This window comes from Rattus norvegicus, chromosome 19 (assembly GCF_021556685.1).
Source record: "Rattus norvegicus strain SHRSP/BbbUtx chromosome 19, alternate assembly SHRSP_T2T, whole genome shotgun sequence".
Taxonomy (NCBI): Eukaryota; Metazoa; Chordata; class Mammalia; order Rodentia; family Muridae; genus Rattus; species Rattus norvegicus.
The window spans coordinates 49,327,214-49,352,965 of NC_141552.1; the positions used below are offsets into that span (position 1 = coordinate 49,327,214).

Below are 25,752 nucleotides of genomic sequence, written 5' to 3' on the forward strand. Positions count from 1 at the left end.
TCTCCTAAAGGTTGAGAGCTCCAGGGAGGCAAGAATTAAAGGCATGTGTTACCGTAGCAGGCCTAGCATGCTCCTAGCATGCCTTGGGTATGGGCCTGGACTAGTCAGGGCTGGATATTGAGTAATGATGTCTGACAAAGTAAAGGCAGGAATAGTATCACAATACAATAAACAGCAGTTACACCTTAGTAGGGACAAAACAAATACTTTCATGGACCTTGTCGTCAGGATCCAGGCAGTTATGAAGTGCCCAGTAAGTGAGACATGATGTACTTTGACTACAAAAGACCTACCATGGCTCTGCTCAGGTAGCTAAGTCTGTGCTTACAAGGGCCTTGAAAAGGCAGAGGGAAGGAAGCCTCAGAGACAGTGCTGACCTGTTCCTGTCTCCCTGCACACTTAAAAGATGGGACCTCACAAGCATGATGGAGTGAAAGGGAAAGATTGAAGAGAGACAGGGAAAGAAAAGGACCAAGCCAGTGCTGATGATGCCAGTTGCCCACAGGACTTGAGCCTGAGCAGGTAAAAAAAAAAAGTGACAATAATCAAACATGAGGGGCACAAGCAGGGAAGGGCCAACAGCCAGTGTGTTGAGCATTCTTGTCCAGCCGGGTCCCTAAAGCAAACCTTACATTTATCATCATATTGTATTCCCACAAATAAAGCTGCTGACTTGCTCTGGTGGCACCAAGAGGCAGTGGTTATGGTACTCTGGGGATCCTAAGACAGTTGTGTGGCTATCCGGGGTGTTGAGGGGTAGGAGGAGGCCCCAGGTGAAGGAACAAATACAATCAGATCATTCAGAGGAGAGACTGAACTGGGATGGTTGGGAGGGCAGAGGAAAGGTGTGTGACACACTGAGTTTGAGAAGACAGCAATCATCTGGAAACATGGGCCTGGATCTGGAGAGCTGAGGCGGGATGTCAGGGAGGAAAACATTAGGAGATGCATGGCCTGGGGAGCTGGTGCTGCTGAGAAGATTAACTAGCCAGAGATGGAGCCATCAGGAGGGCCTGGCGTTAGAATTAGGGAGTGATAGGACAGGGGCATGCTGGGAAGAATACAGTGCAGGAGGCTGTGGAGGCAGCTGAGGGTGGGCCTCGCTCCTCCCTGGGAAAAGAATAAGGAGGGAAGGGCAGATAGCACAGGTTAGGAGAGATGAGTGGGTGGTGCGGACTGTCACGGTTCCTCAGCATCTGCCTGTTAGCTGAGAGTGCCCACTGTCCAATAACCAGCACCAGTCTGCAGTGTCATTCCTGATTGCCAGCTCTGAACTTTGAGTGGCAGGGAAGAAACCCAAAGTCAGCCAGCAGTCCAGGAGTCCCACAAATGACCCAGTCACACATCGTCAAGCACAGCAAAGGTCAAGATGAGGAAATTCCACAGACACCCAGCCACATGCAGCTCCCCAGACAGAGACATGAGACTGGAAAGAAGTAATCTGAAAGCATCCTGCAGCTTTAAGCTGGCTCTGCAGCATGACTAATTCCCATAGGCTGGTTTGTAAAGAGAGACTTCGTGTACTCTGCCTGCATGAGTTAACACACGGCTCTGATATAAAACTTTTTTCCTGGTTTCCATTAAAACAAAACAAAACAAAACAAAACAAAACAAAACAAACACAAAACCACCCACAAATCCAAAAGAAAAGCCACAAGGCAAAAATGGCTCTGCAAATCTCAAATGGGCAAGGTCACAGTGAGACACTGGCCTGGATAGGCTCCTAACTCTTATTTAGATCCCATAGTGTGTGATTCCCACATTTTTGTGGTAAAAATTCTGGTGTCAATAAGACATTAAAATAACATTCCACCTCAGTTGCTTACGAAGCACAGTAGCAGATGGCATATGCTTTAAAGGTTAGGCGTTTGAAGAGGAGACGGGAACACCTTTATTAAACATCAACTACATAACAGTTTTCTAAGGAGCCATTACCTTTACTGATCTCAGAAAGGCAGTGGAGAACCAATGGAAAACATCTCTGATTGTGATGCTAAAGCTGCTTTCCCCACCCTCGGCTTCCCCGGCCTTTGTGAGTGGATATGAGGAAAGCTTGCTTTATTACACCTTCACTTGTGAATGTTGGCCTTACTATGCTATCTAGGTTGATCCTGAACTTCGGGACTTAAGAAGTCTTCCTGGCTTGGTCTACCATGTAGTTGGGATAGCCGGTGTGTGCAACTATGCCCTGCTATGACAACCAGTGAAGGAGGCTTTGCTAGACCCATGGGCCTGCATTTGAATGATGCTCTGAAGGGCACTGGTGATGCTGTCCATGTCTCATTAGCATACTTTGGGGACAATGTACTTGGTCTGACATCTAAGGTTTTGGCCATTTTGAGGGTCAGAGGGTCAAAGCTCCTGCTTCTTTCTCTGTATCCAGGATATAGCTATCCTCCTCTCCATGGCAAGAATGGAGAATAAACAAATGGCTTAGCAGATCTCTGTTGTAAGGATCTGGTTCATCTGGAAGGTAGTTTTGTGAACCTTATCTTCCAAGAGAAATTATTTCCAGAGGACTTGGATGGTGGTAGGCTCTGATTGTCATTCTTTGTTTGGTTTTGGTTTTTTTTTTTTTTCTATTTTTTTTTCTGGAGCTGGGAACCGAACCCAGGGCCTTGCGCTTGCTAGGCAAGTGCTCTACCACTGAGCCAAATCCCCAACCCCTAATAAATCTTTTTTTGTTGTTGTTGTTCTTTTTTTCGGAGCTGGGGACCGAACTCAGGACCTTGCGCTTCCTAGGTAAGCACTCTACCACTGAGCTAAATCCCCAGCCCCGTCATTCTTTAATCATTCAGAAAAACATATCCATTCCCATTTATTCAAAATAGTGGGAAATCATTGAGTTTTCTCCTGTGCAAAGGTCAAACTATAAAAAGCTAGGTGGACTTGGAGAATTCTAGTCATCGAACATGGCAGCACATTAGGAGAAATCCAAAAGGATTTAATCCCCCCCTTGGAAGCAGTTGGTGATAATCTTCTCTGTACTTTCTCCCCATGGGTGTTAAATTCAGGTACAAGGACAGAAAGTAAGTACTTTACAGTGAATGGAATGTGTGGGCTGGACTGAATCCTTACTAGCTGCTACACACCCAGTGTAAAGCCTAGGCAACCTCTCACCTTTGAGCCTCAATTCTTTTGTATGATAAATGGGCACATTCTCCCCAGGTGTTCTTCAGAAGGACCCGAGACTTCTCTACTGTCCAACCTGGGACTTTCTACCTGAAACTCACCTGTAGACAGATGGGTCCTGGTTTGGCTGAAATGCTGGCTATGAAGGGCACTGGGAGAGGCACACAAAGACAGAACTCCTGTCTGGCCTCCTTCCCTACTCGGCCACCTGACTATGTTCCCAGACTCAGATAGAGCTCTGCCAGTGTGTGGACTGGGGTGACCTGTGAAGTCCCTGCCATTGGAAGATAAACAAGTAACTGTGAGATCCACATCACAAAGACATTTTAAAAGGGCACTTGGCAATTTAACAGCTTTTGTGAGGCTGAGCAGGTGGTGGGTTGAAGATAGAGTATTTTGAAAACAGTTAAGAACTTGGAGAAAATCTTTTAGAGTGTCTTTGGGGAGATAACAAATGGCCCTATCTCCTCCACCTTATCAAATCAAGGCTTTCTGCATGCTCTGTGTCAGCCTCACCCTGTGGTGACTGGCCAGCTCACCACATTGGCCCAACCCACTACACGTTTAAAAGATGGAGTCAGAGCTAAGGCAAGCTTGGTTTCCTAGGAAGAGTGACAGGTGGGAGTAGGCCTTTGTTTCCTAATTTACACCCACACCCATGTAGAAGCAGTAGAAATGATACGTATTGGGAAAGACAGAGTTTGAAGAATGACCAGAAGGCCAGAGAGTAGATGTACTCAGCAAAGAACATTTGGAGTAAGACCTGAAGGCCAATAAGAGACTCCTGGAATCACTGACACTGGAATTTGAAGCAGAATAAGCCTGTGGAGTGGGCAGACGTGTGACTGGGAGAAGGCAGAGTAGGGATATGGAGATGGGAGTGAGCACAGTTTGGACAGCTGGTGTGTGCAGTGGGGGTGGGGCACGGGGGCCTTTGAGGCTGGGCCGCTGCCGGGGAAACCTGCAGGAGACCACAGGCTCTCCTGCTCCATCAGCAATGCAAGGCTCTAACTGCCACCTGGACCAGCTTGCAGCTTTGCAGTTAGTTTGTTCAGGGTGGGCTTCTTGGGGTTCTAGATCTGTCTGTGGACACTAGCCTAAGGCGAAAAATTTTCCCTGCTGGGTCTGTTTAAAGTTAGGTAACCAGAAAAGTGTAGCCATGACTGTTGTATTTATATCGTTCTAATTTTGACTTTTAAGAAATAGAGTAGGTGTTTATGTTAAATGTTACCGTGAGATTCCTCTTTGCTATCCTTTATATGAAGGTGCCTGAGGTACAGAGCAGAGGAGAGGGGCTGGCTCTGAGCCATGCTTCCTGACCACTTTCATTCACAGGCGTTCTCCTTGGTACATCCTGCCCAGCAGGAAGCAGCTGGTTCCTTGGTGAACATGCCTGATCACCAAGCACAGTGGCCACAGCAACCTGTAACTTTCCTTCCTGAAGTTGGGCGTCTGTGGCCCACAAAAGGCAAAACCAACAGCTCTGTTCAAAGCCCTTCGGTTCTGCCTGGCTTGCCTCGCCACCCTTGCAACACAGATGTTGTCAGTTTGAATCTGCTGTAATGAACTCTTTAAATAGCTTCCCTAATGGATAATCAATCATTTCAGAGATTTAACACTGAATCAGGCTGCTGGACACATTTGGGGGCAAAGCTGTTTGTATCTGATCCAAAAAAAAACAAAAAACAAAAAAAAAAAAACAAACAAAACAAAACAAAACCAAACCCTCCCTTCCTCTTTTACTTTGCAAAGCAGAGCAGCATGTCACATTAAACACCTAATGATCCACGACAGGTCTCTCGTGACCTAAAAAGAAAAGCTAAAGGCAGAGATCATCGCAGACAATACAGACTATGTGTAATTTGTGCATCTCTTGAAATTAGGCTCTTCATTTAAGGAATATAAAGGATAGTAAGGTAGAATCTCGTGTTACCACACCTACTCTATTTCTTAAAAGTCAAAATTAGAATGATATAAATACAACAGTCATGGCTACACTTTTCTGGTTACCTAACTTTAAACAGACCCAGCAGGGAAAATTTTATGCCTTAGTCTAGTGTCCACAGACAGATCTAGAACCCCAAGATGCCCACCCTGAACAAACTAACTGCAAAGCCGCAAGCTGGTCCAGGTGGCAGCTGGAGCCTTGCATTGCTGATGGAGCAGGAGAGCTTGTGGTCTCCTGCAGGTTTCCCCGGCAGTCTTCCCTGGGGCCTCCAACCCTCAGATAGGTCAGGCCCACACTTCTCCACACTCCCTTCACAAGTCATTCCAGCTGACTTCACCAAGCCCCTCCTGACCCTCTCATCTAACCCCATCGCTGGCAAACTTTACCAAGTCCAAGTTTAAGGCCATTATCATCTTCTAACCTCTGCAGATTTCCTGTTAACAGTACCACCCAACTGTCCCGATCCTGCCTTGTCTTTGTGTGCTTAGCAAAGTTTACTTTGGCATGCACACCAGGAAGTAGTAATATTGCCAAAGCTAGGTGCTTTCTGGAGCTTTTATTTCAGGAGTGTGTGTGTGTGTGTGTTTAAGGTTTAACAGGCTGAAGTTATTGTTAACTCACAAAAGGAACAGCCTTGGGGCTTCAGAGCAGAGGCAATATGTCCTCTATTCCAGGGTACTTTGGCTGGTCCATGGGCCTCCCTCCTTGGCCAGTCTAAGTGGAATGCCTGGCACTGGAGGATACACAAGCCTCACTGAGCTCTGTGCTAGAAGGTTGTCTACTGGCTGTTGGGCAATGGTCATGAATGCTGCGCCCAAAGACCAATGGCAATATCTCACAGCTGTGTACCACCCGGCTTGATTCAAGGTTAGGCTCCTATTCAAGGGTGGTTGGTGGCCAATGACAGGTGGATGGGGAGGGAATACAAGGCCAGGCCCCTTGGGCTCTCCTTGGGACAATTCTGAAAAGCCACTCTAGCTACCGTGCTCCCTAAAGAACCATTGAGATTTCTATTGCAACCAACTTGGGATCATTTCTTATGCCGCTGTCCAATCCCACCTTCATTTCCTGGAACTTACTACAAATCCACACAGGCTCAAGAAATCCAGTCCTGGACAGTTCATGGCTCAGCTGAGAGAGACTAAACTACACATCCCCCTAGTCCTCTACATCCTCCAGAGCGATCTTGGCTAAGCTGTGATGGGGTGGCTGACTGGGGAGTGAGTAGAACAAAGGCCCCTTTAACTATTCTGCTATCTGTTTTTACCACTTGGGGGGCGTTTGTTTTGGGGACCTGAATCTAGGAAAATTTATATTTTTAAAGATCTGTGGTCTATTTTTATTTATGTTTATGCTATAAATACCAACAATGGGAGGAGATCCCTGTTGCTCCCTACCCCCACAGCATGACTGCAGAAAGCTTGGGGTCCAGACAGACAGAGACCTGTAGCTTGCAGAACGAAGGTTCCGGCATCTTCTAAGTTTCTTTAGCTTGTCTTCCCCATTGTGTCTTTTTGTGTCTTGCTGTGTCACACATCTCCTTCTTTACCCCAAATGCTATGTGGTACAAATTTAGGTATAGATAGACACACATAGCTGTCTGGTGTCAGACAGACCTGTTTGCTCGGCATGAATTACAGACATTTACCAAGACACAACTACTCCAAATCAGTTGATTCAGTGTGTGTGTGTGTGTGTGTGTGTGTGTGTGTGTGTGTGTGTGAGAGAGAGAGAGAGAGAGAGAGAGAGAGAGAGAGAGGAGAGTTTGTTTTGAAGAGAAATATAATATTGAACTAATCAAGTAATCAATAAATGGTAAGTGTTCACAATTGTTTATAAATCATGCTTTCAAGAAACTGCCCTCTGTGGGACAATCTCCCTTCTTCCTTCCTTTCCCGTGCTTGCCACATTTCTGGCCTTCGTGGTTTCACTTTCTCTTATGGGAAGGACGTTCAGGCACTGCAGCAGAAGGGCTAGTGGCAGTTCTTGCTGGCCATGATTTGAGCTTGGACACATTCAAATACCAATAGAGAGCCAGACATGGTGGTACTAGTCCCAGATACTTGGTAGGATGAGGTCTAAGAAATTGATTGTCAATTTGGTTGGAAGAAACCTAAACTCTATGTAAACTGAGCCTTCATAGACCGAAAAGAGGGTTGTATTTGAGGGATGGTGAATAATTTGACTAAGTCAAATGCAGTCGATGCAAATCTAGGCCTTTGAATGCTTTAAATATAACTCACTGATATAAAAAGCATTGCGCTAAATTTTTTAGAGTTGAGATTTTTCCCAGGGTGAGAGACTCACTTTTTTGATAGAGACATGCTACCCATAAGGCAAGCAGGGAAGGCATAGAACAACATGATATCACATTCCCCTGTAGGCAACTGGGACTTTTATGCATTTTATAGTCTATAACAGCAGCCTATGTGCCTGCTACACCTTACCTTATGAGCCAGTTCAGAATCATAGTAGCAGTTTGGGAAGGCTATTTCAAAGGGCAGGTGGTTCCAGAGGGGTTTTCATATGTTTATTTTGAAAGTCAATCGGCCTCTGGCTCTCTCCACTTGTGTCTCAGATAAGACTGAATCATAGTCTTTAATTTATACAAAGATGGGTTTAAAACTGGATTCCCTTTTATTTGCTTGCTTGCTTGAGACAGGATTTACTGTGTAGTGCAAGCTGGCCTTGAACTTTCATCTTCCCGTCAGCCTGCTAAGCAGTGAGACTGCTGATGTGTGCGGCCATGTCTAGCTTCTTCCTTGTCTTTTGAGGGATGAGTCCAGAGCAGAGAACCAGCCCAATGTTGGGTCTAGAATGAGTTTGTTGATTACACCTTTCTTTGTAAAGAGAGAAGGATGGTGGGAGTGCAGAATGCTGAAGATGAGGTCAAAGGCAGGATGAAGTAGAGGTATCAGAACAGGGTGGGGAGGGGTAGCATGGGCACAAGTCTGAGGCCTCTGGGACCTCTTTGTAGGTGAGAGAAACAAAGGACTGGAATGTGGTTGGGGGGGATACAAAAATTATGTCTGGGACACTTAGTTCTGCCTAGCCTCCCCAACTCCTCTGGGGGTGGTTTAGGGTGGGACGGGTCAGGTAGGTAGTTGAAGCTTTGGGATACTGATAAAGCACTGAGGATTTGAGGTTGGGCTTCAGGCCTTCTTTTATGGCTCAGGCCTTCTTTTGGGGGGAATCAACCAATTCAGGAAATTGGGAAGTGCCTGAGTAACTAGGGTAACAGGTAACTCTTTGTTTGATGTGGGGATACTGTCCCTTAAGCATAAGTCAAGGGAAGGAATACAATGATGCTAAATCTCAGTATCTTTCCACATCTTTAAAATTTTTATTTATTTATTTATTTATTTATTTATTTATTTATTTAATATATGTGAGTACACTGTAACTGTCTTCAGACACACCAGAAGAGGGCATCAGATCACATTACAGATGGTTGTGAGCCACCATGTGGTTGTTGGGAATTGAACTCAGGACCTTGGAAGAGCAGTCAGTGCTCTAAACCTCTGAGCCATCTCTCCAGCCCCTTATCTTTCCACATTTATTGACAGCTTTCTCTAGAAAGCCAGCTACCTACAGTTTCCTTGTACCCCCAGAATTTTGATGAGTGAGAAACTTACAGGCCCTTACCCATCCCTGACAGATGCCCTAGAGCCCAGCATCTTTATCATTCCATGTAATGAGGGCCGTGATAATGGCAGTTATAACAAAGCCTGACTGTTAAAATGGGTACAATACTAATAAAGGTAAGCAGGGAGTGGAGGAAAGGAGACTGGAGCCAATAAAGCACCTGCAGTCTTTGCAGTTTGGTTTCCAACACCTATGACAGGTGGTTCAAAGCCTGTAACTCCAGTTCTAAGGTTTCTGACTCCCTCTTCTGGCTATTTTAGGTAACTGCACTCAGAGGCACATACCCACAATACAAACACATAGGCATACACATAATTAAAAGCAAAAATAAATCTCAAAGTCGCTAAGTATTGGAATATATTTAGAAGATTACTTGACTCAGGTTAATGTATATACATGCTATTATTATTATTGGCACTGATGTTGTTATTACTGTAATCGTTTTTATTGTTGATATCACTACTGCTAGCATTTGTGTTACTCTGATATTTCATGCACTGTTATGATCTGAATATGAAATACTCCCCCACAGACTTTTGTGTTGAATATCTGGCTTCCAACTGGTGGCACTGTCTTGGTAGGATTAGTTGGAGAAAATAGGTCCTAGGGGCCTGACTCTGAAGGTAATACCTAGTCCTCAGTTCTGTGCTTGGGCCATGAAGTGAAGAAACCTCCCTGCCCCCAACCTTATTCCTGCCACTGAGAAGTTTTCCCTAAGCACAGGGAGCCAAACGATTTAGGGAACCCTCTAAAGCCATGAGCCCAAATAAACAATTCCTTCCTTCAGTTATCTTGTATATTTTGGTCACAGCAATGCAAAGATAACTAACACAGGCATCAGGGCCATTTCATCTGAATGTCATTTTAATCTCCTAATCCAGTATAGGAACAGGTGCTTATTGTTATTTTCCTCTCAAGGTGAGGAAGCTGGGCTCCTGAGAGATGGAGGGACAATATACTGAGCCTGCTGCCCAGTCTGCATGCTCCTCCGCTTGGCTTCACTGCTACCTAACAGTTCTTCCATTAGCCATGCACAGCAGGGGTGGAAGTTTTATTCCTCTACTTAATGCATGGCTGATAAGGACCAGGTGAGTTAAGTGGCCTCCAGAAGGGCCTGCTTCCTCTGAGCTAAGCTGCTTTCCAGCCAGCTGATCAGAACTGCTCTTCACAATCACAGTTTAACTGTTCATTGTTCTGTGCATTGAGGCAGCTTGCCCTCTAGGACACCCACTCGGTGCTGCCACAGTGATTAACAAGGATCTTCTGTGTTCACGTGAAACCTCTCAGTCAAGGCCTCAAAGTGCTTTGCAAGTATTAATTAAGCTTTGTGGTGGTGACTCAGCGAAGTGGTAGCCCTAGGCTTACTCTATATGTCTTCGGCTGGTGCAGAAAGAGAACAAATCATTCCCTCAGCAAACCATGGCCTTCTGCCCAGTCAGACCCAGTTGGCATTCCCCATTCCTGGCCATGATCATTTGCAGAGTAGACTTCCTTCTTGTCTTTCACTCGTATAGTAACCAGACCTCAGAAGCCATTTCCTATCTGAGTTACAACCATGCCAACAGCCCTAACTGGTGCCCAGTGCTGGCCCAATTGCACTTTGGGGGCTGACATAGCTCCAGGCCTGTGCCCACTAGCATGTTGAGGCCAAATGCTTCCATTCACAGAGGTCACTGGTGTCTACCCATCCCTGAAACACCATCTGCCCCCTACCCCCTATTATTCCCTCATCCTCAGATCCACCCTCCCTCATCTTCCACTTACTTAAATGTGGCTCTGAATTCTTAACTCAAATAAGGCACGGGAGGTAGAGAGTCCCGAAAGAGACAGAGGTTATAGTCATAGGTGTGCTTCAGCATGATAGAACAAGAAACTATCTAGTGGGATGAAGGCTGGGAAGGCAGAGGCAGTGGGGCCTGGCAATGAGACCGGGAGGCAGGAATGGGCTTCCAGCTGAGCTGTGGTGATGAAACAGAGATGGGATTTTAATTTAGGAGGAGATCTGCAGGACTTGGTGATTATTTGGAGGTGATCCAGGAGAGCTTTTTATTTTCTGACCATTAGGCAGAGCTAATCTGCTTTAGGAAGCAGAGCAGATCTCTGTGAGTTCAAGAACAGCCTGTTCTAGATAGCAAGTTCCAGGACAGCCAGAGTTATATTACACCATGAGACCTTGTCTTAAAACAAACATCAAAACAAAAACAAAAAAACCTTGGCAGTGATACACAGTAATAATTCCAGCACTCGGGAGATGGAGGCAGAAGGATTAGAAATTCAAGGTCATTCCTGTTGAGAATCCAATTTGAGACCAGCCTGACTCTCAATACATGAGACCCTGCAAAAATTAAGTAATCAAAAGACAAGGTTTCCAGCCTCTGAGATGGTAAGACGAAAAAACTGCTCAGTGTCATTTAACCCCAGCAAAATTCTTAGCACAAGGAGGGATTTATTTATGCTAGAAATGAGGTTTATTTTAATTTCTACAGAACTAGAATTGATCTCTCCCTTTCCCCAGAACCATGGAAGCCACATATGTTGGGCCAGGTGCTAAGATCTAGATTGGGGGATAGACCTCCTGAAAGTAAGGAGCTGAAAAAGTGTGCAGGAGAAAAATAAGACAAGGCTCAGAGAAGGAAAATGCATTTGCTGTTGAAAGAAACACAGGACCCAGCTGTTTAAGGCACTGGCCAGGGGAAGAACCAGCAGAGAGGAGGCTGACATGTTGCTTAGGAGTTCTTTGCCATCTGCTGATGCTAAGGGTTTGAGAAGAAAGGAAGAGAACTGTTTCTCCTTGGCCACAGATCTGAGATACTGATATTATATCCTATACATGCACATGCATCCTCTTTACCTTAACCTCCAGGAAGCTCTGGGCAAACTTTTGACTTTCCAGGTATCACCAGAGTCTGGCTGTCCAGCAATGGTTTCCCCACTGATGAGAAAGTTAAAGCAAAGGCCTTTAATGATCCCTTTCAGCTTAAAAAAAAAAATCTCCTTGAAAAGAAGTAACTTTGGCCAAATGGTAGGGTAGTGGTGTGCATCTTTAATTCCAGCAGTCAGGAGGCAGAAGCAGGCAGATCTCTGAATTCGAGGCCAGCCTGGTCAAGAGAGAGAGAGAGAGAGAGAGAGAGAGAGAGAGAGAGAGAGAGAGAGAGAGAGAGAGAGAGAGGAAGAGGAGGCGGAGGAGGAGGAGGAGGGGGAGGAGGAGAGAAGGGGGAGGGGAGGACAACGAAGGCTATGCACATAGAAATCCCCTTTTGGGGAGGAGGGGGACTAACTTCTTCACCATTGTCCCTTGTGCATGACTCTACACTGCCTTCTAGTCATCGATCAATAGAGTTAGAATCATCAATAGAGGGCTTTACTCTGGTGTTCAAAGGTCTTATCTCATTGATTTTCACAACTCACAAACAGGTACGAGAGCTCCCCAACTTACTGTTGAAGAAACAGGTGTATCAAGGTAAAGTGATTGGTTCAGGTTAGTATGAGGGCCAAGCCTTTGATTCAGGTTTTCTGTCCTCCTCTTATCTTTTAGGGCACAAATGAGATTTCAAAGATCATCCTGTGACTATTCCACAAGGCTGAAGACTTTACTGGGGTTTCTGCAGAACATTACCAGCAAACAGGGTTTGGCCTTTTCCTCTTAGGGCCTTATTCTTATACCTTAGATCTCTGCTTCTGACTTAGTCAAGGGACCTTGGACCAAGTCACTCTTTACTTTCTGGCAGATGTCTACCGAACTTGACATTCTTGCATGGCCCAGGTTCTGAGCATGGAAGAAGAGTGGTAAAAATGAAGCTGTCTGTGGAGGCCTGTCAGGCAGCTCTGGGGCCTGAAAATGGCTGAAGTGTGCTGGAGGGATCGATGGGAAGATGTCAGGCCACAAGTCTTAGCCAGCCCTAAGCTTTTCAGAGTACTGAGAGTATTGCAAGGAGATGAAGAGGAGTGAATCGGCAGGGTAGGAGGCTAGTGGGTCTATGGCCAAGCCAGATGAGGTTAGAACTAGGTGGTGGCAACATGGAGAACAAGCAGTTCCACTGTAAGAGAAGTAGAGGAACACTATTCTGAAGAGATAGAACCTGGGTTTGCCGGTGTCTCCCTTGTACTGTGCTGTAGGGAAGTCAGTCAAACACGCGTACTTCCAGATTCTACCACAGTTTGTCAATGTGAAAGTGCTTGGGGGTGCTGAGTGGGTGGATTTAACTAGAAAGGAGCAGGGATCTCTGATGTTGATTGTGGGCCATATTTTCCTCAAGAAAAATAAATTTTAGACAGGACAAATGTAATAATAAGAGACTCGGTAGATCATTTTAACTATTATAATAATAATCCTGTTTCATGTTTGCAAAGGCATATCTCAGTTCAAAATAGAATCTTCACATGGATCAGAACATTTTCTCAGCATCTAACCAGGCTACATGGATATCAGACATGAGTATAACACCAGGGAAGTGAATATTGATTTGATAACCCCGTTTGATATTTGGTAACACCATGGGCTATGTCATTATAAAGACTGGACACAGAGAAAAAGTGGCATACTGTCTGACCCAGGTCATGCTGACAACCAGTTCCTGACTATGCCTAGAATTTTCTGAGAGTCTCCCCAGCACAGCCTGAAGCTGATCTCTGCTTGGTTTAGTAACTCATCCCTACAACTTGGCCCCTATACAAGTAACTCATTGATAGGAGTTGCCAGTAGTAACTGCTGAATATTTGAGAGACATGCTTCAAAAAGCTGTGAAACAATGAAAAGCTCTTAACAATTGATTTAAAATCAATATGATGAAAGAAGTGCTCAGAATAGAAATATCCCCAGGAGGCCGAGGGACACGGCTACTTCCTCATTGCTGTTTCCATCAGTGTGCTTGCAGCCCATCCTGACCATGTGCACACACTGTCTTTCATACAGACTCAGCATCAACCCAGGCTGCTGGAGTTTAATAACAGAAACAGCAGTACTAACCTTGTTTAGAGGTTGCTTATCTCTGTGAAATACTTTAAGGTTTTTTTTAAATTTGTCCTCCCATCAGTCCACATGGTGACACAATTATTTCCACTTTACAGATGGAGGCTAAGGAATCCTAGGTTCACTTAAAACCAAATTTCGAAGCCAAGGTTGGAGAGAGAATTGAAAATGACTGGGGCTGGGGGTGTTGATATACTGTGGGAGCTGAGACATTAAATCAGAGAAAGGAAAGAGAGGTGTGGGCAGGACAGAATGGAGAAGGAGGGCTTAGAAAGTGGGGGCAGGTATAAAGTGGGTTCATTTGAGGATCCCTGTTTTCCCCAGGCTCAAGGCCCAAAAATACAATGGAAAGAAGGCTTTCGAGGAGGGAACTCAAGGCCCCAGAGGAATCACTTCCAGTCTGTCTGCCAGGTTCTGAGTTTCCCACATGCGGGGTGTCCACCTCACCACAGGCCATTTCCTTGTTTGCTTTGGTGCATCTGAGTAGCCTGTGTCTCATCCCCAGAGCAAGAAAATAAACATCACTGTGGAGACAAACTCACTTGACTCCACTTTAAGCAGCTAACAGCCCAAGACTTTCCAGTTTGAAGGCCCTTTTGCTTCTTTGAGCATTGCCCAGGAAGATTTGGCCACAGGGAAAAAAAAAAAAGCACTAGGAGGCAGCAGGCAATAAACTGTGTGTAATGGGAAGGACTTGGACTGGTGCTTGAGGGTCTGTTAGAGGCAACACTTCCAGTATGACAGCATTGCAGGCTGCTCCAAGTAGCCACTGGCACTCTGGTTTGCAGATTTAATACAATTCCCTCTCCTGTCCTTGCAGCTCTGCAGGGAGTAGGTACAACAGCAGAAGGGCCTGGCTAGCTAGCTCCAGAAAGGACTTGTTGCTTGGACTTTCAAAGGGGAGCAGGGATCATCCCTTCATCCCCAGAGGATCCTGAGTCTGAACCTTAAAGGTCTGGTCAGGAGGTAAACAGGAAACAGAGTCATAAAGAGCAAAGGGTTTTCCAGGAAGTCATGCTGGGAAGTGATATCTAACCCCTGCTTTTTAGAGGGAATAGTGAGCTTGATTTTTTTTTTTTTTTTTTTTTTACAAAAGGAGGGTCTACACATTAGAGAAGCTTCTGTCTGTGCCTGGATCTGGACTGGGAGCTAAAAGGGTCACAACTGGTCTCTCTGGCCTGGAGACATATCTGGACACAGATAACCATGACAATTAGTGTATCCAGAACCCAGAAAGGGTTATGACCTATCAGTTTCTAGAGTCTGAGAACAACTACTTAATACTTAACATCAAGTCCCACCCGAGGGCAGGAGTTTCCTCTGACTTAGTGGGAGAGTACTTACCTAGCACCATCAAGACCCTGGGTTCAATCTTTACCATTGGGGGAAAAAAATCTGAGTGGACAGTGTTAACTATGGTCAAAGCAGGCCAGCCTGGCTATGACAGGAGGAGTCTCAGTGACATAATCAAACTTGGCTATCATGTGGGGATAACAGCTCTGATGGCCATGCTCTGTGTGTAAAAGGCAGGGCACATTTGCTCCAGATCTGAATAACTGCAGGGTTATGAATCTAAAGTTGGCTCTGGCCTACCAGATACACAGAGGTGGAAGTAGAACGCTGGAGCGTGACTGTTGGTGACTGAGCTTCAGGGTATGAAAGCCACGGGCCTGTCTACTTTCTTGCTGGGCTCAGAGGGCACTCCCATCATGCCTCTTGTTAGATACTGTATGATCAGTACTTCCAGACAAGGAACTAGCCAAGGCTGCATAGTGTTCTTTCCTTTAGCAATATGGTTCTAAAAATTTCAATAAGCCCCCATCATGACCTAGAAACCTCAGCGGTAGGCTGCATTTCTGGAGAAGGATCTGGGGAGACTCAAGAGCACTAGGCCTCCAAGATTCCTGCACTGACCTAGGAACACAGGAGTTTCTGTTCTTAATAAGAACTTGGTACAAGCAACAGGCTTCACATACCTGTCTTATGGGCCTGGGGGAGTAGCACCCTGAGATGTAGCCCAGCAGGAAGAAGTGGAGCACTGATACAGGGCTGATGCTGGCCTGTCCTAGTCATCCTTGCTAACAGTGAGCATCTTTGAGAGCTCCGTCCTGTCCTGCTCCTGGGACCAACCGGTGGGTTTCTCTTAGGAGAGTGAAGCAAATTCAGATCTCTAGTGAGGAAAAGAAACTTAAAGTGGGGTGGGACTGGACATCTAGCAATGTGTGTAGTGGAGGCTGCATACCCAAGGTCAGCCTTGATCTGACAGCTGCAGAAACTGTGTCCCCTTTCCCCACTCTCTGCTATAATATTTATTCTCTGCTGTGGTTTGAATATCTCCACCCACACTCATTTGAAATGTGACCCCCAATGTGAAGGGTGGAAACTTGATCTAAATGAGATAAACCTTTGGGAGACAATTAAGATTAAATAAGGCCATAAGGGTGGGGTCCTAATCCAATGGACTTTATAAGAAGAGAAACAGCCTAAACTAGAACTGTCTGTCTTGCCATATGCTATCTTATGCTGCCCTGGGACTCTGTACCAAGTGCCTCCAAGCAAGGACTTCACCAGGTGTGGCCAACTGATCTTGAACTTCACAATCTTCAGAACCAGAAGCCAAATAACCCTTGAGTTTTCATAAACTGCTTGAGCTCTGGTGTTCAGTTCCAGTGAAGGCACCGGGACACCCCTCCCATCTCTCATCTCTCCTTGCCATGCTAACACAATTTCTCTTCTTCTCTAATAATTCATAGGAACATTCTCAGAGATAACACATAAACTTCCATAAAAGCTAGTGTGGCTCCTCTCCGTGAAGACTTGGTGTAGATGCTTTCTCTGCTCCCTAGTCATGCTTTTTATTGACTGCACTGCTGGGGCTACGGGTTGTGATTCTGTGGTGAGAATCAATTTCATAGGTGTCAATAAATTAAGAGGAGGGTTAATTCAGACACCAAAACTGAGCATGGCAGCTATTTTGGGTCAAGTCCATGTCTTATTCCTCAATGGACTTCCCCTATGTGGCTCCTCAGCCTTCATTCTGAGTCCTGTACATTGAATTTGTGCCTATGAGGAAGCCCTAAGCTAATCTTCAGTTTTGTTCCCCCAGCCCATTCCTATATTACTGTAAAAACAATACAAAAGAGAATTTGAAAATAGGTCCTGTAGAACCCACATCCTTCTCATAGTATATGTTCTGTTTGGCCTTCCCCTTCAGTTTGGATCCATGTGTGTAATGGCTATACCAGGACAGTCTCTATGGTCTATATATTCAATTAATGTTAGATGTGTCTCCATTCGGCCTTTGAGTCTTCGAGAGCATCATTTCCAGTGGCTGCAGAATGCCGTGTCGACTGGATAGATATGCATTATTTAATCATTTGCCTTCTGTGCACATTATTGCTGGAAGCCAGGTCATCTGACCCGATTTTGCCTCATAATGCACATTTGCCAGTCCCAGTACAGGGAGGGAGCATTTATTCATAAAACATTTACTGTCAGCCAAAAGCAAAGCACTGTACCAGTGAGAAGATGGGTTTGAGGGGGTAAGTAAGAAAATGTGGCCTGTAATACTCAGTTCCTTGAGTGCCTGCCTGTGGCAAGGAGGCAGGCCCCAGGTCTCATCTAATGAGGGGACTGACAGGCCGCTGACTCCCAGGGAAGTTATTACAGACCTGTTTTTTTAATGAAAATAGGCTCTTGGGTAATTGAGACATCTTTTAGACATTAGACATTTATTTGTTACTGGTGATAAAGCAATAAAGTTTGGAAGTAATTTAATTAAAATTAATAAGCAGATTCTTTGGATTTTCCTTATAGTTACATTGATTATATCCAATATCAGTGCCTTTGGATGCTTCCTGAGAGGGGAAGGAACTTGGAGCTGTCCTGATGGGACTTTGTACAAAACCTGGGCCTTTCCCCACACAGATTCTTAAGCATCAAATACAGAGAGAGGCTAGGGTGGGAAGACCAGAAACTACTGTTTGATGTAAGGATAATATGCATTTATTTTTTATTTTTTAAACATTTTTTAAGATTTATTTATTCATTTATTATATATAAGTACACTGTAGCTGTCTTCAGACACAGCAGAAGAGGGCATCGGATCTCTTTACAGATGATTGTGGGCCACCATGTGGTTGCTGGGAACTGAACTCATGACCTCTGGAAGAGCAGTCAGTGCTCTTAACCGCTGAGCCATCTCTCTAGCCCGATAATATGCATTTAAACTCCTGTAGTAAGACGGCCAATGAAGCAAGCACTTTACTGAGAAATAAGACTTTCGTGTTGAGTCTTTTATGGTCAGTACTATTTTCTCCATGTTTAAGGAGGAGGCTGTGAATTAGAAAAGTCAGGCTACTTGCTAGAGGTTTCTTAGCAACATCTCTCCCCTGAAACCAGATAGCTGTGTAGGATTTCATGAAACCATTTTCCCATAAAGTAGTCTCACGAACATTTTGCCTTTCAAAATAACAGTCCAGATCTAGGAAAGGAAAATTATATACAATAATTTTAGAATGCTTTCAAAGTAATCTACATTCCAATGAGAGTGTGTACTTTGAGCTGAAATTCATAAAAATATATGTTTAGCATTAGTAAAGTTTATTTCTGCCCCTTCAAGAAAGACTGTACTTTGTAGCTATAAAAGCCTTTGAATTAACATGCCATATCAGTTGGACTAAATCCTCACTCATTTTACTGGTAGATGAAAAACCCTTAGAGTATTTACAGACTTAGCGTTCTGCCCTGAAAAGTCAGGAGGCCAGACCAGAAACCATTGACCATCGAGTCTCAGCAGAGAGGCAGGGTCTGTCTAACTGGCAGCTGGGTGAGTGTGGTCGGCAGAAGGAAATTCAAGGAGTCTCTCCTAGTACTGGGGCAGCATTTGAAATTCAGCTTTGCTGCTTTTCTTGATTACTTCAATAACCTAGTTCATATAATCAGGCAAGTTAGAGAGAGCCATAGGTTTCATTTTTGGATGGCATAGAGTGGGCGATGATTTATTCTGATTCATTCGTGGGAACTTTCTTTTCCATCTGACTGGGAATGCCTAAATGTTCTCATCACCACCCACGGGGGCATCCCTGTCTCACATTCGGTCCTTCCCCTTCCCTCACCATCAGGTTCTCAAAGACACCTGTCTGCAGGCATGTCCAACCCTGCCCATCTGCTGGTATTGTTCAGTCTACAGGCTGATGGGTAATACACCCTTGAAGGTCTGTAATGAGTTTGAGGCTGTAAAGAGGTCAGGATTCCTCAGCATATAGAGAGGAGCTTCATCCCTGTACAAGTATAGGTGAGGTCATCTGGAGCACAGACATGTCCTACCTTAGAAAAATGATATTTGAGTATGCTGTGAGGCATGAGAACAGGCTGGGGAAATGAAGCATTCAGAAAAAAGAAAACAGCATTCCAAAAAGAGAGTGACCCCAGAGGGCATGATCCTGCCTAGATTGTTAGGAATATTAGGCTGTCCAGACTTCTATCTGATACCTGTTTGTTACATTTTACCAAATCTTCCATGATTACATTCCCTCAAATATTGAAAATTATAACTATATGCCATGAGAAGTAAGTCTTCTTCCATTTTTGTATATTCTTTTTAGTTAATTTTAAAGTCAGAATACTATATGACCATTAAGGAACATTGGAAGAAAATGTGGGAAGATATAAATATCTCAAGTCTAATCTTCCAAACACACCAGATGTTAATTTTGGTATATTTTCTTTTAGGGGCTTTTTAGTGGTTTTGGGTTTTTAAATGCAGTTATAATTACACTGTATGTAAAAATGTGCACTAAATTTAACCTTCAGATTACAAGCATCAATCTCTTGGAATATGGCAAACATCATTCCTACCACATCAAACTCTGTATCGCCTTTTAATTCACTCTTAATTATGCAACTGCTTTCTATTTCCATGGATGTTTTGGCTACTTGATGTCAGATTCTCAGAGTAGTATGTAAATTTATACCCACAATACCCACAGCTGTCTGTTGGCCAGCTTCTTGTATTTCTTGTGACAGATTTTTGCCTCACATATTTTGATGTTAAGGTACTGAGTGTACAAATGTTCAGAACAGCTATGCCTTCACAACTGCTTCTATGAATATGAAATTACCCTTTTATCCTGCTTGCCTTGCTTATTGCCTTAAATTGTGCTTTGTCTGATCCAGCCACTCACGCTTTTCTTTTGTTTGACTTTCCTTGCTATAGCTCTGCCTACCCCGCAGCCATTTGGTTTCAGGTGAGTCCCTGTATTAATTTAATATGGGATCTTTGTTTCCACCAGAGGAGTGTTAACCGCTTACACTGATTGTTGTAACCACTCTGCGTGGCTTCCTGCCAGCATGTTTTGTGTTTCCTGCATTTCCTTTCTTTTGTGACTTTTGAGCCATAGCTGGTGATTTCTTTTTTTCTTTTCGGCAGTGATGTGGAAGGAAGACATCTTGTTTCTCACTCCACTGATCTGCCTTCTGTTGCCTCTGATGAGTGTATTAATTTGTCTCTGTGTTAGGTTTTCTAAGCAGCTCGACTTACTTCTGCCTGCCCTTCTCCTCTGATGCTGAGTTTTGTTTACCAACTCCAGGAAGGAGTTGTGTGTCTGGAGCAGGAGAGAACAGGCCACTTCCTGTGCCCCCATTGCTTCTTGAGAGATGAAGGACACCAAACCCTCTTCAGAGGGTGTATGTATCTGACAGCAGTGGACACTGGCAAGGAAGACGGTGTTCATTCACACTTGTGTGTGGGAGCTTTTCCTGCAGGCTCTTCTGGCCCTTGAGTGGGGAAGTAGCCTGAGCAGTTCTGATCCCAGCTGGAGAGACAAGCTCTGTCAGGAAGTGTCCCAGGCTAGAGGAACAGTGGGAGGTTATGTAGGGGACCTGATGGCTTTTGCCTAGATAGGAACTGCAGGACATATCAGTGGCAGATATGACATTTTCTGGGCACACAGATTATTTTAAAAAGTCCTTTTAATGACTTGAAAGTGGAATTTCAGTGAGAGATTTTTCTGGTAGTTCCATTTGTCTTTTGTCTTTGAAAGGTAGTACTCTGATGTACAGTATATTAAAACTCTCTACAGTACAGTTGCCAGCCTTAAATGGTTTGTTTAAATTCCAACACTGGCACTGTTTAATTTATTCAAATGGTCGCTCTTCTGTATCTCCGATCACAGTGTTGGTTGTGGGGAGGCCACTGCCATGCCCACAGACAAGGAGGGCTGAGGTCTACAAAAGGCAGGCAGGCTAGCTGAGTTGGAACAACCTGCTTCATGCCCTAGAAGGTCTTTATAGGAAATACAAATTGGGCATCTCTGACTTCTAGGGGCCCTGAGCAGCAGGGCTTGGGACTGACCTGCCATCACTCCTGTTGGACTGGGTCCAGGCTTTCCCAAGAGAAGACAGAGGATAGCTCATGGGTGGTTAGTGCTGTAGTAGGCCAGTATGACCTTCTGATAGGGAAGATGAAGGCAAGTAGCACCCCAGGAGAGTGGGTGTACTTCCATTGAACTCCACAGGCTAATGCCTCATAATACATACAGAGTTTTTCTGGAACCAGATTCTCGTTGGAACATTTTAGACAAAATTAAGAGGTAAAATCACCAAGGTCTAGACAAGCAGGAGTCAAGGAAGTTTGGGGGCTGGAACAAAGCCAGGCTTCATGATCCTCCAGCCTCCGTGTTCAGGATGACCGTTGCCAATCCCTAAGAACTCCAAATTAGGAAAGTGAGATCTAAAGATGTAGGTGATATATCCAAAGACACTCAATAAATCCACCCGAATGTCTCACCCTATCTCAAAGTATTTCATTACGCTGGTGTGAACTAACTCACGTCTTAATACCTAGACCCGACACACGAGTGTGTGTATATGTGTTTCCCCCAGCAGAATTAGCTGCTGCTCTGTGCTTTCTGCCCATCTCTCATCTTGCTACAGTATAATTGTCTCTGTCCCTGCAGGACTGAGTACCTAAGAGCAGCACTGGTGGGCTGTACTCAGTCTGTTGGGCTATACACAGTCAGCACACGGTGGATCTTGTTTTTAAAAATCTGGTGAGTTAAGCAGGGAGGTGGTGCTGCACATCTTTAATCTCAGGGCTCAGGAGCCAGAGGCAGGCAGATCTCTGTAAGTTTAAGGCCAGGTTGGTCTATGGAGTGAGTTTCAGGACATTCAGGGCTAAACATAGAAACTATCTCAACAAACAAATAAACAATTGGTGAATTTACAACCCTGTACTCATGCATAGATCACCATGGCTTGGTCCTATTACATATGTAGTCTCTTTATGATGGAAATGCTAATTGCCTTGATTTAATTATAAATTACAAGCATGTATCAAATTATCATACTGTACCTCATAAATATGTATACTGTGTCAATTAAAATAATGATTATACTTTTAAAAAATCAATTATTTTGAAATTATGTTCTTTTTAAAAATTTATTTTTATATCTATAGATGCTTTGCCTGTGTTTGTCTGTGCATACTTGGTGTCCATAGAGGCCAGAAAAAGGCATCGGATGCCTTGGAACTACAGCTATGGATGGTTTTGAGCCACTGGAAATTGAGTTGGATTCCTTGGAAGAGCAGCCAGAGCTCTTAACTGCTGAACCATCTCTCCAGCCACTAAAATTATGTACTTTGTAGGCTTCAGATAAAACTATGGCTGCTCAGATTCCTTTGCTTCGTGCTGCCCCTTGCGGCAAATGCTTTAATTGTAGGGCCAAGAGTCTTCAGGGCACATCTGTTTCTCCTAGAACTCAGGAGACAGAGTAGACATCATGCCTCAAAAAATCAAAAAGACTCGACTAACTCACATAAGCCAGAGACTGTCTCATTTATTTCTATTTCTTCTATGTCTGGCATTAGAATAGGATACACAATAAGAACCACGTATGTAAATGAATGGTAAACACTTGCTGAGAGCATCTACTGTGTGCCAGTCTGTATGCTCGAGGCTGATCACAGGAACCTCTAAGACTCAGCATATCAGAGCCTTGGTTTCAGAATGAAAAGATAAAAAGCTGCTGCTGTTGTAGCCATGAAGTCACTATAAACCCAGCCTTCCAATGCCCGGCCATTGCAAATGCCTGTGTCTTTGCTATTCAGATGATTTCTCTATCTGGTTTCCTCATCAGAAGTCATTCATCCTCATGGCGGTCAGCGTATCTCAGTAGACATTGTTACTGGAGTCAATGCCCTGACAAGCCCATAACATTCTATCTTTCAGTGTTTGTTATTTCTCATGACTGAAACATTTGTAAATGCTAGTGGTCCTGTCAATGGACAACTTGGCAAGATCTTTGTGGCTTTGCCCATCCTGTACTTAGCCTTTTAATACTGTAGAGGATGTCTGGAAGCCTAGCATGACTTATTAAAGAAAATACAGTGAGACACCATGATTTCTTCCAGTGCCTATCATCTTGTATATCAAACTCCTCTTTGACTCACCAAGGGATTCTCTCATAGCTGGTAGAGGCTGCTCCCCCGCTCCACTTCTTGTATCCTCCACAGAGCTGCAGGTGCCTCTTGGAAGAAATGTCACGTTCCTACCCCTTTCCTTTCCTGCCTTTGTTTTCATTGTTATTAGAAGCACAGCCAGGGAGAGAAATCTGGTGCAGATTGTGACTGCAACCATTTCTGATTTTTCTTCTAACCAGCCAAAAGAGGATACGATTTGGTTTTCAAGCCAGCTGCCTATGGAAAAATAAGCAGAATACATTTAAGATGGCAATTCCTGAAAAAAAAATCTCCTTTTGTGGAACAAGCTCTCTGCACAGGAGGGGTTGCTGATGATGGGCACTGCACCCAGAAAGGGCTCTGCGATTTGCAGTGACCTTGCCTTAGGTCCTCACAGCAACCACTCTAGGAGGCAACTATTTGGAAACATCACTGGGGGAACGATGAAGCAAATGACAAAATTGCCTGTCTTCCTGAGTAGAAGCAGAGGCTTCAACCCAGAACACAGACATTCTGCCTTCTGCCTCACAGAGAAGGCCTCTCCTAAACTTTATGTTTGAGGTTGGGTACCACATCTGTTCAAGGCATCTGTGCTTTTTGGCAGTCTCTGCTGCCTGCCACATGACACAGCCATTGCAGCAGACCACCTATCCTGCCTGGAGCTTTTGTGAAGACCAAATGAGGTGTCATAAACTAGATGTGGAAGAAGATGCCTGGAAACCTAGCATTTGGGAAATGGGATGAAGAGTTCAGAGTCAGCCTTCGTTATATAACAAGTCACCTGAAGCTCCATGAGACCCTATCTCAAAAGAAGAAAAGGGGGAAAAGGGAAAGAAAAAGGCTATGTGAATTCTTTGGCAACTGAAGAGCAGCAATAGGAATGTTGGTTGTATCTGCTTACACCTTCCTCAAGCTCTGGCCTTGGATTCATCCACTCAATACTGCCACAAAATGAGTACATCCAGTGGGATGCTCCAAGTTAGCGGTTTTGCGTCCTATGTTCCTTTGCCTAGGAAAATGTTTAGTTCTTCTGTAGCTACGTTTTCTGTTGCTGTGACAAAGTACCCAACAAGAAACAACTTAAGAAAAGGAAGGGGGAAGGGGTTGGGGATTTAGCTCAGTGGTAGAGCACTTGCCTAGCAAGCGCAAGGCCCTGGGTTCGGTCCCCAGCTCTGAAAAAAAAAAAAAAAAAAAAAAGAAAAGAAAAGGAAGGGGTCTATAAGATGGTTCACTGGTAAAGACTCTTGACAATGTAATTGTAGTCTGCAGCACCAGAAAGTGGAGGAAGATCAACTCTCAAAAGTGGTCCTTTGATCTCCATTTGCCATGGACAGTCAGTCAGACAGACAGACAGGCAGACAGACACACACACACACACACACACACACACACACCACATTTTAAAATGTACTTAAAAGCATATTTTTATATATTAAAAACAATTAGGGAAGGGTTATTTTGGCTCACAGTTGAAAGTTACCATGTAGGAAGCCAGGGCAGTAGGAGCTTAAGGTCACATGTATCTATCAGGAGTTAAGAAGCAGAGAGAAATGAAGGTAGTGTTCAGCTCATTTTTCCTTTCTATTCAGTTTAGAACCCTGGCCCATGAATGGTGCTTCCCATAATTGAGGGGGTATTTCTTTTTCTTTAAAACTAATCTAGTTAGTCAATCCCTCACAGATGTGCCCAAAGGGTTGTTTCCTAAGAGTTTCTAATTTCTGTCATATTCACAATATTAAGCACCATGGTTCTCTAACACTTGTCATATAGATGTTCCAAGTTACTCAAACATTTATTTCCTATAGAAACTCCTTTCCAGTGACCACGGAGCCAGGGTTGGCATTCTTTTTTTTTTTTTTTTTTTGGTTCTTTTTTTCGGAGCTGGGGACCGAACCCAGGGCCTTGCGCCAGGGTTGGCATTCTTATTATTGTCTATTTGATCACAGCTTTTCTGCCCCTGTCCCAGCCTTTCCTATTGCACTAACCCTTGATGACCAAACAAAAGACCTCTCTACAATCTAACCACATAGAATTTCTCCTTCCTTTAAACAGTTTTGGGTTCCTTTGACATTAAACTAGAGAGGCCATGATCACTGGTTAAGAGCAGGTTCTGCAGTGTGATGGTCTGGGTGGGATCCTGGTTATGCCTCTTACTGACTGCATGACATTAGGCAAGTTACTTAAAACCCTTGAACGCTGCTTTCCTTAGCTTAAAATACAGATATAATGGCTGTTTTACACACAATGTCTGGGCCACTGTACGCGTCAATAAAGGAGGGCTAGTATTATCCTAACGCATATTTTGTTGCCATAATTGCCACAGCAGCACAGAACTTTGTTTTATTATACCACCTGAGAAAATGAGGCTCAGAAAGGTTAAAACTCAGGTTGGGTAATTGGTAAAGTGTTTGCCTTGCAAGCCAGGGACCTGAGTTACATCTCCTTGAACCCTAATTTTAAAAGGTGGGCATGGATCTCTAGGACTCACAGGCTAGTTGGTCTAGCCTACTAGGCAAGTACCAGGCCAGTGAGAGAAGCTATTTCAAAAAACCAAGATGGACAGCATCTGAGGAAAAGTAACTAAGGTTGTCCTTTGAC

General features: G+C 44.3%; 1 protein-coding gene and 1 long non-coding RNA gene across 3 annotated transcripts in view; one reads left to right on the forward strand and one right to left on the reverse strand.

Annotated features, from left to right (window-relative positions):
* The window catches only part of Smpd3 (sphingomyelin phosphodiesterase 3), an 83,397-nt gene that overhangs the window by 48,770 nt on the left and 8,875 nt on the right, over positions 1-25,752 (reverse strand). The gene's annotated exons all lie outside the window — the stretch shown is intronic.
* On the forward strand, positions 5,717-23,951 carry LOC147999439 (uncharacterized). Its single transcript, XR_015644121.1, has 3 exons — positions 5,717-5,947; positions 9,644-9,813; positions 23,355-23,951. It is a non-coding gene; the product is annotated as an uncharacterized LOC147999439 (long non-coding RNA).